This window comes from Neophocaena asiaeorientalis, unplaced genomic scaffold (genome assembly GCF_003031525.2).
Source record: "Neophocaena asiaeorientalis asiaeorientalis breed wild unplaced genomic scaffold, Neophocaena_asiaeorientalis_V1.1 scaffold233, whole genome shotgun sequence".
Classification (NCBI taxonomy): domain Eukaryota; kingdom Metazoa; phylum Chordata; class Mammalia; order Artiodactyla; family Phocoenidae; genus Neophocaena; species Neophocaena asiaeorientalis.
In genome coordinates, this window is record NW_020171811.1 from 1,563,189 (window position 1) to 1,576,848 (window position 13,660).

Sequence of the window (13,660 nt, forward strand, 5' to 3'; positions counted from 1 at the left end):
AGGTTGACCTTTAGGTAGTGTTCAATTATTTTACACTCACATTATGTTAACAGCCTCAGCCTATATATAAATAGAAATATTCTTGGCTATTAAATTCTGTGGTTTCTAAAGCATTAGATATATTAAGAATCCTATCTCTTTTTAAAATCCAAATCCAAATGGAAAGTTGACTATTAAGCAGTTCTGTATGTGGTATTACTAGCGAGTTATTAAGAAAGGGCATATTGTAATGTGCTTTGAGGGCAGGCTCATTCCTTACTAATGTACATTTGAGAACTGACCCATAACAGCTCTTGTATAGAAGAAGGATTAAGCATCAGAGGCTACTGTGTTATTAAATACATAATTTTAATCATTTTCCTCAAGCATCTTAGTGATGTGATGGGAATACAAATTAGGAGAATCTAAATTCAACCCTATACTTAAGACTATGGCTGTTTACACGTAATATTAAATATTCTGAAACAATGGTAAAGATATATAAGAAATGGGACATGTATTGAAAGATAGGAAAAGTAGAAATTATTGCATTATTTCAAGAAAGAAAGAATAGCCACTTAAAGTACTTTAATTTAGAAATAGTTTGCCTGGGGGGTGGGAGGAATAGATGGGCCTCACATTAAGAAATGCTTTGGTAGTAGACTAGACCAAACTAGGTGAATGAGTATGCTGGGTTAAGGGAGAAGGAAAAACCAAAAATGACTCCAAATTTTGCAATTTGGGTGAGTGAGGGGATGATCCTGCTATGAAAGGACATAGGAAAAGAGGGCAGAGGTGTGCTCCTGGGTGTAGGGGGATAAGGTTTGTACAGTGATGAAAGTCAAATGGCATTATTTTTGAAAGAGCATTTTAGAGTGATTTTAAAGTAGACTATTAAGGAAAGAAAGGGTATGGTGGGGACAGAAAATATTCCAAATGCAGAGGCCCTTAGAAAGGACAAAGTGTGGAAATGAGCAACCACAGAAAGGGGGTTTACTTTGCTCCCTGCAGAATAGTGATACAGGGTTACTCTTAAAATGGTCCCAAAGGAAAAGTATACATTTATATGCATATTTTTCAATTGCAGAGCACCTTGAGGACGAATTGGATGTTTTAAAATATATTTTATTGTACACAGTAATTATATATATAAGAATTAGCTCTTCTGGGCTCTGCTCAGGGACGATAAAGAAGGAGAAATTCCTCTTTTTGTCACTTTATAGGGTGGTGTCTTAGTGTGTTTGGGCTGCTATAGCAAATTACTATAGACTGTGTGACTTAAACAACAAACATTTATTTCTCACAGTTCTGGAGTCTGAGAAGTCCAAGATCAAGGGGCCGGCAGATCCAGTGTCTGGTGAGGGCCCGCTTCCTGCCTTACAGATGGCTGTCCTCTCATTGTATCCTCACATGGTAGAGAGTAGAGACTTAGCTACCTCTCTGGCCTCTTCTTTTAAAGACATCAATCCCATTCATGAGTTCTCCACCTTCATGACCTAATTACCTCTGAAAAACCCCACCTCCTGGTGCCATCAACATTGGGATTAAGGTTTCAACATATGAATTTTGAAGGGACACAATTTAATCTATTGCAGATGGGTACATAATTCTTTTTGACTGAATGTAACAATAGACTTTCATTTTTAGGTGTAGAAATAACAAGATGAGGAAAAGAAAACTTAGGGAGATAAAGAAACTTGCTTGGAGTTACACAACTAGTAGATGGGGGAGTTGGGATTCAAATCCAGGAAGCCTGCCTTTAAAACTTGTAGTCTCTTGTTATACTCTTTAAGATAATTGTTTCAAGAAATAGGAATTTATATTTGGACTAATAGAGTTTCTCCGATTCATGCATCATTCACAAACATAAATAAAATTATTTCATAAAGTAGTGGAAAAATTCACCCTTAGGAAATTAAAATAGTATACCATATTCTGGAAGAGATGCCTTTAATACAAAAACTCATCATTTGTAATTTGATTTAGGAGGTTATCTGGGGAAGATAAAGGTTATTTATAAATACAGTGATAGTGTGTTAGTGTTTTCCATGGAATTATTTATAAGTCCTGGTTTGTTATATCATGTAGTAGAAAGGAAAGAGAACCTGATATAAATAAATGTTTTTGTATTTTCGTATATATTTACATACAATGTATAAACACAACAGAGGAACTGGATACTGAATATTACAAAGGTAAATGCAATGTCCAAGTATGGTAGATTTGTCTTCTGTGTGTTTATAGAATTATGTAGGAAATTGGGTGATTTGTCTCTCTTTTTAAAATGTCTCAGTAAATGTCTTAGTGACTGAAAGTCTAACAGGTTGTATTTGCGTTGTTGTGTATTATTCTTTTGAGGAATAATAGGTCAACACCAAAGACAGTACAATGTCAACCAGTGTTGTGATGAAGGTCAGGAATGAGACCCAACTGGAGGATCGGAGGAAGTCTGGTACTGGAAGCCCTAGGATTACAGAGAGCCCAGATTATAAATTATATCCATTTAATCTTTTTTTCCATGATTCTCTAAAGCTACTTATGTGAACAGCTGAAAACTCATGGCTCCTTGTTTATGGCAACTATTATATTAAGGGCAGAGTGACTCCAAATTTAATCTAGTGACATTTCTGTAAAAAATAACCTTGTCATCTTCTCTCAGTAATGTTCCCGTACATCCTTGGGTTGTCTAAGTCTAAACCCTCAAACCTCATCAGCCTCTTTGTCTTGTGACAGAGTGCACACAGATCCACACTTATTTATAAACCTCAAATGTATTTTTATTATTATTACTGGATTTCTTTGCTTTATGCAGGATATTCAAAGAAAAGAATAGTATATTCACTGATTTTATGACAGATTTGTGAATAAGAAAAACTAAAAATTAATTTGTTAAAATGTTTTCTAGAAGAAAGCACTATTAAGGTACAGAGACACTTTCAGCATAATCTTCTATCTCCAGGAATTTAGGATGATATCTATAAGAGACAGATTATAACCTTACCTCTCACTATGTAAACCGGAGAAAAGTAACTTTTATTCTTCAAATACACTACTTACCACGTTTATCATTATTTTGGTGTGCTTTGTTGAGCAGGGTTAGAGCAAAGTTATATCATAGTGATCTGCCACATCCAGAATAACAATTCCATGTGGCATATCATCGTGTTTAGGACATTCATTGAAGTGTAGCTGCAATACAGTATATATATTACACAGTGAAATTCTTATAATCTGATCTTCTATTTGTTAGCAAATTTTTTTCACTTTAAGCAGCTATGTTCTTAGGCAGGGATTCAACACTATGCCTATATATTTTGTCTTAAATGTAACTTCAGCTTAAGGCAAATTTTATTTTCTTGTGAATGAAAAATGAGTGAGCAGTTATGCTTTTTGGTATGCTTTTTTACAACTTTTAGTTCTTAAAGTACCTATGATTATTCAGAATGTTCATATTCTTCCAATATATGCATTTTCCTATTGCTTTTCTGGGAAAGTCAAATATTATTTTAGAATAGGCCTCCCCAAATTTAGATGAAACTTGTATTAGTTAATGTTAGGCTTAGATGTTACAACAAAGGTACTAGAAATAGGTAGATCATTTCCATTTCACCTAATAGCCCAGAGCTAAGTAATCCAGGGCTGGAGGGGTAGCTGTGCCATCCTAACATAAAACTTCAGTGGTGGCCACTATGGTGGCATTTCCCAGCTCTTGAGGAGGAGGGAAAAGGAAGTGCTATCAGAAAAAAATTAAGGAAATGTCTGGAAATGATGTCTAACACTTCTCTTCATAGCCTATTGATTGAAATTTAGTCACACCACCATACTTTACCACAAGAAAGTTTAGAAAATATAGTCTACAGATATATGGCCATATGTGACCAGCTGAAATTCTGGGGACTCTATTACTCTGAGTAAGAAGGGAGCACAGTTAGATGACTTCACCGTGGTCTGCCTCTCTGGTCTCCCATGTATCTCAGCTCACCCATGCATAAATGTCTCAACATGTACTCTTGTTGAATCTTCTCCCCTACATAGAACATGCACCCCTTCTACGAGAGAGGCAACCATAATCCCATCCAGTTACTACATCTAAATCAAAGTTTAGGATCTCTGAGTGGTGCCTGTCCTCTTCACTGGGTCCTGTTGTAGCTCTTGGAGGTTTACCAATCTATAAAATAAAAGGCAAGATATCTTCCATCCCATCCCCATACCTGATGTCCAATGGTGGAGCAGCAATAGGATAATACTTTTCATATTCTAGAGGGAGAGTGGGAATGTCCAGCAGTTAGTGGTCCAAAGCAGTTATCAGATCCTATTGAGCAGAAGTTGTGAAGTCTCTGCGTGGTAGGAAGGTGAGTTTCTTGGTGGGCCCATCTTGTTGCCTCTGTCACTAGAGTCACTCTTTTTGCCATTGGCTGTGACCACTGGGATGTTCTTCTCTTATTTGGCCAAATTTGAAGAAGGCATTGGAGAGTGTGTGTTCTTAGGCATTGCATATAATGTTTTTGTTACACAAATCTACTTTCAGTAATAATTTGTATGTTCATTAGGGTGGTATATTATACCATAGAGACCTGAAAATACAGTGGCATAAATAAGACAGAAATTTATTTCTCTCACATAACAGTTTAGAGGTGAGTGGTCTAGGGATAGTGGGGCATCTCTTCCATCCTCAACACATATGGTTTCTACGGTTGTCCCAGTCATTGTCACATCCTGCGTAGTGGGAAGGGTTGGGGGCAGACCATGTCTAGGACAGGTGTCTTTAAGAAGACACTCTGGAAGTCACATACATCACTTCCTTCGCATCCCACTGGCCCATACTCAGCCCTTAGCAGCACCGAGCTGTCTCAGAAATAGAATCTGGAGCTGGGGAGCCGTGTGCCCAGCTACAGCACTGGGGTTTCCATTGCCAAAAGAAAAAATAACTACTAGAGAAAAGGAGTAAGTGTCTTTCATTCCTATGTGTTCTCAGTAGGCCCATTCTCCAGCCCAAGAAAAGGACAGAGAAACTGAAAAAGAAGAAAAAAAACCCCAAAATAACAAGAACTGCTTTGTTTGCTTGTTTTCATATTCTAGAGGGAGAGTGGGAATGTCCAGCAGTTAGTGGACATTAGTTAGTGGACAAGCAAACAAAAAACCCCAATACTTGATATTTCCTTTGCAAGCAGGACTTTGGGACATAATTCTTCCAGTAATTTCTTAGATTCTCTAGTTTAATTCTTTCCACAGGCACAGTAACAAAAAGATTACAGAGTCATTTAGACTGTAATTTGTTTTGGACTAATCACCAGTAGCCTTGTCATTCCCTTGAAGACATTGCTCTGTTACAGATGATTTGTTCCACCAAGAATTATGACCAGAATGGTTTTCTAAAGTCTACATTCTGTATTAGGTTCTCCAGAGAAACAGAATCAACAGGAAATTTCTGTATACCATTTGTCCAGACTCACCAAGTTTGAACAGTTCACTGCATTTGTTCTATCATTCTTTCTCTCTCTTTCCATATATATATATATATATATATATACACACACACATACACATATATATACATATGTACATACACATTTTACTGTTTGTTTTCCAAAAAAGTATATTACATACATCATACTTCTCTACCTTTTAATATTCTAGTGTGTGTTTCCTAGAACAATATTTTCTTACATAGCTATAGTTATCAAATTATAAAACTCAGAGAATTTAACATGATACAATACTTTATCATTCTTATTCCAGCTCTGTCACTTGTTCTAAGAATGTCCTTTGTTGAAATTTCCCCCCTCCAGTCCGAGATTACACATTGTATCTGGTCTCCTTTCATCTGCGACAATTCCTCAACTGTGTTTTGTCTTCCATGTCATTGACATTTTTGAAGAATACAGTCTAGTTTCTTTATCAAATTTTCTTAATTTGTGTTTGTCTAATGTTTCCTCATGATTATATGGAGGTTATACATGCCTGCCATGAATACCACAAAAGCAGTGATGTGTCCTTCTAAGGGTGCCATATTTGAAGGCATAGGATGTCCTTCTGTACCTCAAAGGGGGTGTTAATTTGATTACCTGATCCAAGTTTTGTCTGGCTTCTTCACTGCATAGTTACCTTTTCCCCCTAAACAATTAATAAGCAATCTGTGGGAAGGTTGTGTCTTGTCTTTTAGAATTTGTTGAGTAAAGAGAGATAGCTTCTGTGGATGTTATTGCTAGGCTTGTGGTACTTAGCCTTGGGTCACCCCAAAGACACAGGAAGAAACAAGTCTAGTAAATATTAAAGATTTCCTTATGTTGTAAAAGGATTGGTCTTTAATCACTCCTGAGGTCCCCGTCCAGATGAAATGATATAAACGACCAAGCTTGGTTGTGTAATTCTCACATGGGTATGTCTCCCAAGGAACTCAAGAGTCATGCTCATCCACTGGTATCCTTGATCTCATTAGTGTCTTTTGTCTGAGAGAACTTCATTTTTATCAGTCTTCAAACTCACACCACTTATTTGTCTTACCTAGTTTATCTCCCTCTATTTATGTTAAGAATAACATGTAAATTGGATTTTCCTTGCTTGTAAATTGATTCTAGACAAGGTTATTATAAGAAAATGGAAAACTCTTATTCATTGGGATTAGGCTTCTTTTTCAGGTTCCTAAAGACTCCACATGGGTGGGAACAGCCACATTCAAATAAAAAACTCTGGGTTCCAATTCAGTCTGATTATCTTACATTATCTTACATTTACACGGTCATAAACCTATGGTCTGTATCCCAGTTATGTCAGGATTAAGAATAATATGCCTTTAGTCCTGTGCTGTCCAATATGCTAGTTACTAGCCACATGTGGCTACTGAGCAATTGAAATGTGCCTGGTATGAATTGACATGCACCTTAAGTGTAAAATGCACACTGAATTTTGAAGACTTGGTATCAAAATCATGTAAAATAACTCATTAATAATTTTTATATTGATTATATGTTGAAAGGATATTTTGGATATATTAGATTTAATTAGGTATATTATTAGAACTAATTTTGATTGTTAATGTTTTTTAATGAAGCAATTAGAAAATTTAAAAATGCATATGTGGCTTAGATTATATTTTGTTGGATAGCTCTGTCTTAGGCTTCACCTTTTACAGAATGTAGGACAAATTTTACATAACTATAGACAAGGAAATTATGATATAATAGCTATTACTCCTGATCTCAGTAATAATAATATGTTTATTACATGGATGACTGTATGTAGATGAAAGGGAAACCATGTTATATCTATAATCAATAATCTTACATTTTATGGAGTAACATTAACATTAATAAGCATTATTGGTATTGTCACATTTCTTTCTTACCTTGACGTTTGCTTCTGCAAAAAACATTTACAAATAATTGTTATTAGTTGAGACTGTTTCTAAATTACATTCCTGGCTGGATCAGTTAAAAAAATTATCTGGACTTGAATGGACAGTAGATTCTCCTTCATAACATATATAATAGTAATAAACATGGTTGTTATTATTATAGAAAATTAATGAAGCCTATGATGGAATTTATTTTGGAATTAGTTTGAAGTAATGACCACCTTAAAAAATTCAGTTATAAGGAAGATATGTTTTAAGTTATAGTTCTGACATAATTTCTGAGGAACACATGGAAAAGGAAATGTGAAAATATGCACTAAATGAAAAGGAATGAAAAAACATCACTAAAATTATGGACTCTCACTTTTTGACTTAAGAGATCAGTAGCTTTAAAACAAATTTTGGGGATGAAAGTAGAATCTAAGAAAGACATTTAAAAAAAGCAGTAATAACAAAAACAGACTATCATTTATGATCAGTAGCATGGCAAAAAACACAGGGCATCATTTCAGAATGAAGCATATTCTAATTCTTTTTTTTTAAATTAAAGTATAGTTGGTTTACAAGGTTGTGTTAATTACTGCTATACAGCAAAGGGACTCAGTTATACATATATATATACACACACACATTCTTTTTCATATTCTTTTCCATTATGGTTTATCACAGGATATTGAATATAGTTCTCTGTGCTATGCAGTAGGACCTTGTTGTTTATCCATTCTATATATACCAGTTTGCATCTGTTAAACCCAAACTCCCAATCCATCCCTCTCCCACTCCTCTCCCCCTTGGCAACCACCAATCTATTCTCTATGAAGAACATCCTGATTCTTATAAATTGAATTAGGTCAGCTTTATTAAATACTTACTACATTGTCGTTATTCTTATTATTTGACTACTGACCAGTGAAACCTTTAATGGATGGCATCATTTCCCAGAATGGAATTAAGAGCCACTGATTCAGATAGTTAGACAATGACTGACTTAACATGAGATTTAAAGATCTCATTAGTTTAATTCATGAGAATCATTTTACTCTTATATCTTAAAACTTGCAAGCATATTACATATTTCAAAATTATTTCAAATTTTATAATTATTCTTTGGCTTATTGAGGTATAAATGTTGATAAGTTTTCTCAAATCTGTGTTTTTATTACTCCTTTACTGACTTTTAAAATATTCATTAGAAGCACTAAAATGTACATTAACTTTCTCCACAGTAGCTTACACTTAAGAATAGTTTAGCTAAAGATTAGAATATCTTAATAGTGAACAGTGCTCGAAATGTTTGAATTTTGCTGTAGTGGTTTTTCTAGTTTTAGTAGCCACATGCTTTATGTTGATTTTACTCAGAAACCAGTATTAAGATGCAGTGCTATATAACTTCATGAAAATTAAATCTGGTAAAGCAAATGAAAAGGGAATAGCAGATTCATTTTTCAGAGAGAAAAAATAAAATTTGAATAGTTTCATGTGGAATAAGTAAAAATCTTAAAGATTTCCATTTATGTAACTCATAAATTGTCATACCTGCTTTAACATTATTAAGATGATGACCAACAGTTCAATCACAAACTTAATATACCATGACAACAAAATATTTTCCAAAGGAAAACAAAAATTCAAAAACTCATTTGGTCTATACATTCCTAGATGACTAGATGGTGTTTTTCCTACATAAATAACAGATTGTTGGAACAATCAGTAGGGAAAAATCTAAAATGATTTCTCTTCCACCACTTTAGGATAAATTAATTTTTGAAAATGATTTCTATTGTATTTATTTATTTAAAATTAGTTTTTAAATAAACCACATAACAAGAACCCCCTCCCCCCACAGAAATAACAGTGTCCTAAAGATGAGAGTTAATCTATTCCATGAAAAATATCTGGATATTGTTAATCCATAGCTACCAATGAAAGCTTCACAAGGTCATAAGTGACTCTGACATCCTTCTGTCTTTTTTCTGTCACTTTTGCCCGTGGCTTCTATCTTCAGTGATACCTCATAGTTTAATATGACTGCTGGAGCTCCTGCGATCACAATCACATTCTAGGAAGCAGGAAGGAGGAAAAAGGAGGGAAGATAAAAAATACCAAGAACCTCCCTGTCAAGTAAGTTCCTCTATAAGAAATAATCCTGAAAGTTACACGTAATACTTCTGCTTATATATCATTGGGCAGATTTTGGACAAAGACTGCACCTACCTGCAAGGAAGGCTGGGAATAGGTGCTATTAACTGGGCTCAGTGTCATCTTGAATAAAAGTCAGGGTTCTGTTACCAAAAAGATGGAGGAAGTGGCCACTGCCTAGGCAACCAGCAGTCTTTGCCACATATATTTTGAAATACTTGCCACATATATTTCTGGCTACTAAGGTATCGAAAGTAATGAAAAAATACTTCTATTATGTCAAACCATTTGGAAGTGCCAATATTTGATGATTTTTAATGTATAAATATAACAACTTCAAATGATTTAGCTTAATATTTCTGGCAAGTTGGCAGGCCTGAGTTCCGAAAACTATCTACTATAAACCATCTACAGTACTAGAAGAAATACTTAAAAACAAACAAGCAAGCAAGCAAACAAAAGAGAAACAACTTTTATATAATTTCATTATCCTAAAGAAGACTACTATATGGGCAGTAAAGAAGTGAGAATATGTATGCATTTTTAAGTTAAAGGAGACTTAAAACAGCTATATCCCCTGAGGGTGTTCAAAGAACTTCCATACCTGAGTGGTGCTAGGGGTCAGGAGAGGCACCTGTGGACCAAGACTTGGTCCTGCGTGGAGTAGGAAGCTGGTTGGGAGACCACCTCATAAAAAGCTAGGCCTCAGACCTTATTTCCTACTGTTCTCTTGTCACTCCTAAACTTCTGCCACTAGAGCCAACTTGTATCTCTATGAACTGGCAAATGAAGTACTTATCTTGGAGTTTTTGCATTGGCTGTTCCTTCTGCCTGGAATGCTCTTCCTCCAGGTATCTGTCTGGTTCGCTCTCCAATCTCCTAATTCTTGGATCAGTGTCACCTTGACCACCTTATTTAAAATTGCAAACCCTACCCCATCTCACATACATCTCATTCTTACCCTGCTTTATTTTTTATTCCTATGGCTTTTAACACCTTCTATTTGCTAAGGAATTTACTTTTTAAAATGTCTACTGTCCTGTCATACCAGACAGAAAGTGAGCTCTACCAGGGAAGGTATTTCTTTCTGATTCAGTTTGGTCTCACATGTCTAGAACAATGACGCTGTATTAGGTCTCAACACATATTTGTTAAATAAAGGACAATTTATTGTTTTTTCTACTAGTTATGAGAGTTGAGCTTTGTTCTATGAAGCCTGAAAGTTAGGTGAGTCCTTCTATTTGCTAGCTTGCCCTAACTCTCTCAAGGAGGTACTGGCAGGAGATATATTTCCAGGACCATTATACAGACATCTGCTCCACTCAGAAAACAAGTAGTTTGGCTGATTTTTTTTTTTTTTTTTTTTTTTTTACCCACCAAAGTAACTTTATTTGATTCCACAAATTTACTGATATTGGTGTAGCCTTAGATTGGATTTAGGATTCTTTTATTATATATCCCGTAATGGACAGCAGCATAGTGTTCTGTTTTTCTACTGACTTTATAGCAGGGTCAGAGAGCAATAAAGTGGTTTCATTGAGTTTGAAACCAACTTACTCTTTTTTTTTTAAACGTCTTTATTGGAGTATAATTGCTCTACAATGGTGTGTTGGTTTCTGCTTTATAACAAAGTGAATCAGCAATACATATACATATGTTCCCATATCTCCTCCCTTTGTGTCTCCCTTCCACCCTCCCTATCTCTGTGCTATGGGGCTGCTTCCCACTAGCTATCGATTTTACATTTGGTAGTGTATATCTGTCCATGCCACTCTCAAACCTACTCACTCTTAAGGCTGATGAAAACGTGTTGCTTCAGTTTTTTCAAAGTGTGACGTTAAACACAAAATGAAACAAAAACTAAACTACTCCAATAAATAAACTGGTGAGCTGCTATTAATTTTTACATGCTGTCCAGGGAGGAGCGACAGATAATTTCTTAGTTGCTCTCCATCACTAACCCAATATCCAGAGATTCACTGGAGGTAATGTAGAATATTACCACATAGTCTGGAAATAGGACTATGATCCATCCAGACAACAAAGAAATGGTGCTGCATATTCACTGAGGCTCCTGTTGGATTTGCAAAACCAGAAGCGTGCCCCTCTTTTTAGTTAATAAGTGTGCTATTGAAAGACTGTGTGACACCACCCACCTCAACACTGATATAAAATATTAAGTGATTTTTAGTAGAAGTTTTCTAAATATGCTGTTGAAATATTCTTGGGCTGAATTCAGGGTGGAGAGTAGGGATGGGAAGGCAAAGTGAGTTATTGTGGCCGCCATTTATTCAGCCGACAAATTTACCTTCCAAATCTTTGAAATATTAGACATCTATGAGAGCTTTCATTTGAACAAATTATTATTACACTTAAGAGTTGACCTGAGGAATTCCTTTATCAAAAAATACCAAGATCACATCATGCTTTGCTAGTCTTACCTACATTTCTAACTTAACATCACAGTTCAATCTGTTAGAAAAGCAAGGAATTTCTTTAAAATGCTAGTTGCCATGCTTAATTTTGGGGGTAAATATTTGTATATTATTCTTTTAAAAATGGCTACACCTGTATATGATATAAACTTATTGATACTCTTATGAAACCTGCATGTATAAATAAACCGTTAATAAACAGAAGTATATTTTATCTATTTTTCTGGCTTTGCAGATTACCAAGGTATAAACAAAATAGTCTAATTTCACAAGTCAACTTGTGTATTGCATTTCCTTAGTGAATAAACCAGTAATTCTTTGAAAGACCTTAACTTTACGTAAACACAGGTTGTGTTAAATATGCAATAAAAGAGACTTTAATTGTAGCATCAAAACCTTGCCTACTTATAAACATAAGTAGTTTACACACAGGCTTGTATTTGTTTTGATATAATGAAATTTCACAAAGAAATTGGTATTCAGATTATGGTCTAAGCACATTTCTAAGCATTTGTTAAATCCTTGAGTGACACATAGGATAACATTGTGAAAATTGACTGCAATTTCTCATATCCAATGATGGTTAATAATTCAGAAAATAAGCTCAGAATTCACACTCCCATAGTGGGGATGTGCCACTGTCAAACCTCTTAGATATAATTATGATTTTGTAATCATAATGACTAAGTGTGCGTAATTAACAAAAAAATCTTAGAGTGATATGAGAAGAAAATGTTGTGAAAATATGAGTGTTAAAAACAGAAAATGTGATATCAGTTTATTCTTACTTGAAAGCTGCATAACACATATGACTTCTGCTTCTAGAAGAAATATCTTAAAAACCTTCAAAAACCCAATACAATGCACACAGTGAAAATATAGTGGATGGACTTCTGTTGCAGTTAAACTCATATCCTTGGAGTGTAATTTGTATTAAGATATTTCACAAAGCTGTGGCTAGGTACTAAAAATGTATTGAGCTTCAGATTCTCCATATTAATGTTGGGTGCTAATTTTTGAGTTTCATTTTTGCAACTGCCTTTGAACCCATGTTGATTATGAGTGCAGAGAAGAGGAAGAAAAGAAGGATGAGTTGAGGATAACCCTGAAGTGTGACACTGGATTTGACGTAGTGTTAATAAAATTTTGGGTTACTTGCTCCTCCAAGGGAAGAAGGAATATTAGATGATAAAGGGCTTCGTTTGGTAATGGTCTTTATTGTCCAGTTATCTGATTTTGATTGTCATTGGACTTTAGCCTGCTCCTTTGACTTCCACTTACTTTTTCTTACTATTAATTTTTATGTATGTAATGTTTGTGACTTCTGTTGGTTAATGTATCTACTTCTGGTGTGTCCCTTTAGGAAACAAAACTCTAAACGTCTGAAGAAAAGTACGTTTTTTCTCTTTCTAGTTTCTTAGACAATGCCATAGAAGATGCTTAGCACACACTTAATACAAATCTTTTTTTAAAAATTTCTACTTAAACCAGGTTCCTTCTGTTCTTCTCTAAAAAAGCAAGATGTGAACCTCTTTATAGAGTACTTTGTTTCCAAAGTACTTAGGTGTTTATGCTACTTAAAATTCATTAACAGGCTAGATAACTTTTCAAATACTAGGAGTAACCTTCGCTTGAAGAGTCAAGAGACTTCATTATGTATTTCTCCTTTGCCTGGTAGAGCATTTAGAATAACACATAATACAGAAAATATTTTTTCATCTTAACCATCTCAGAATCCTTCTCACTCCTTAGA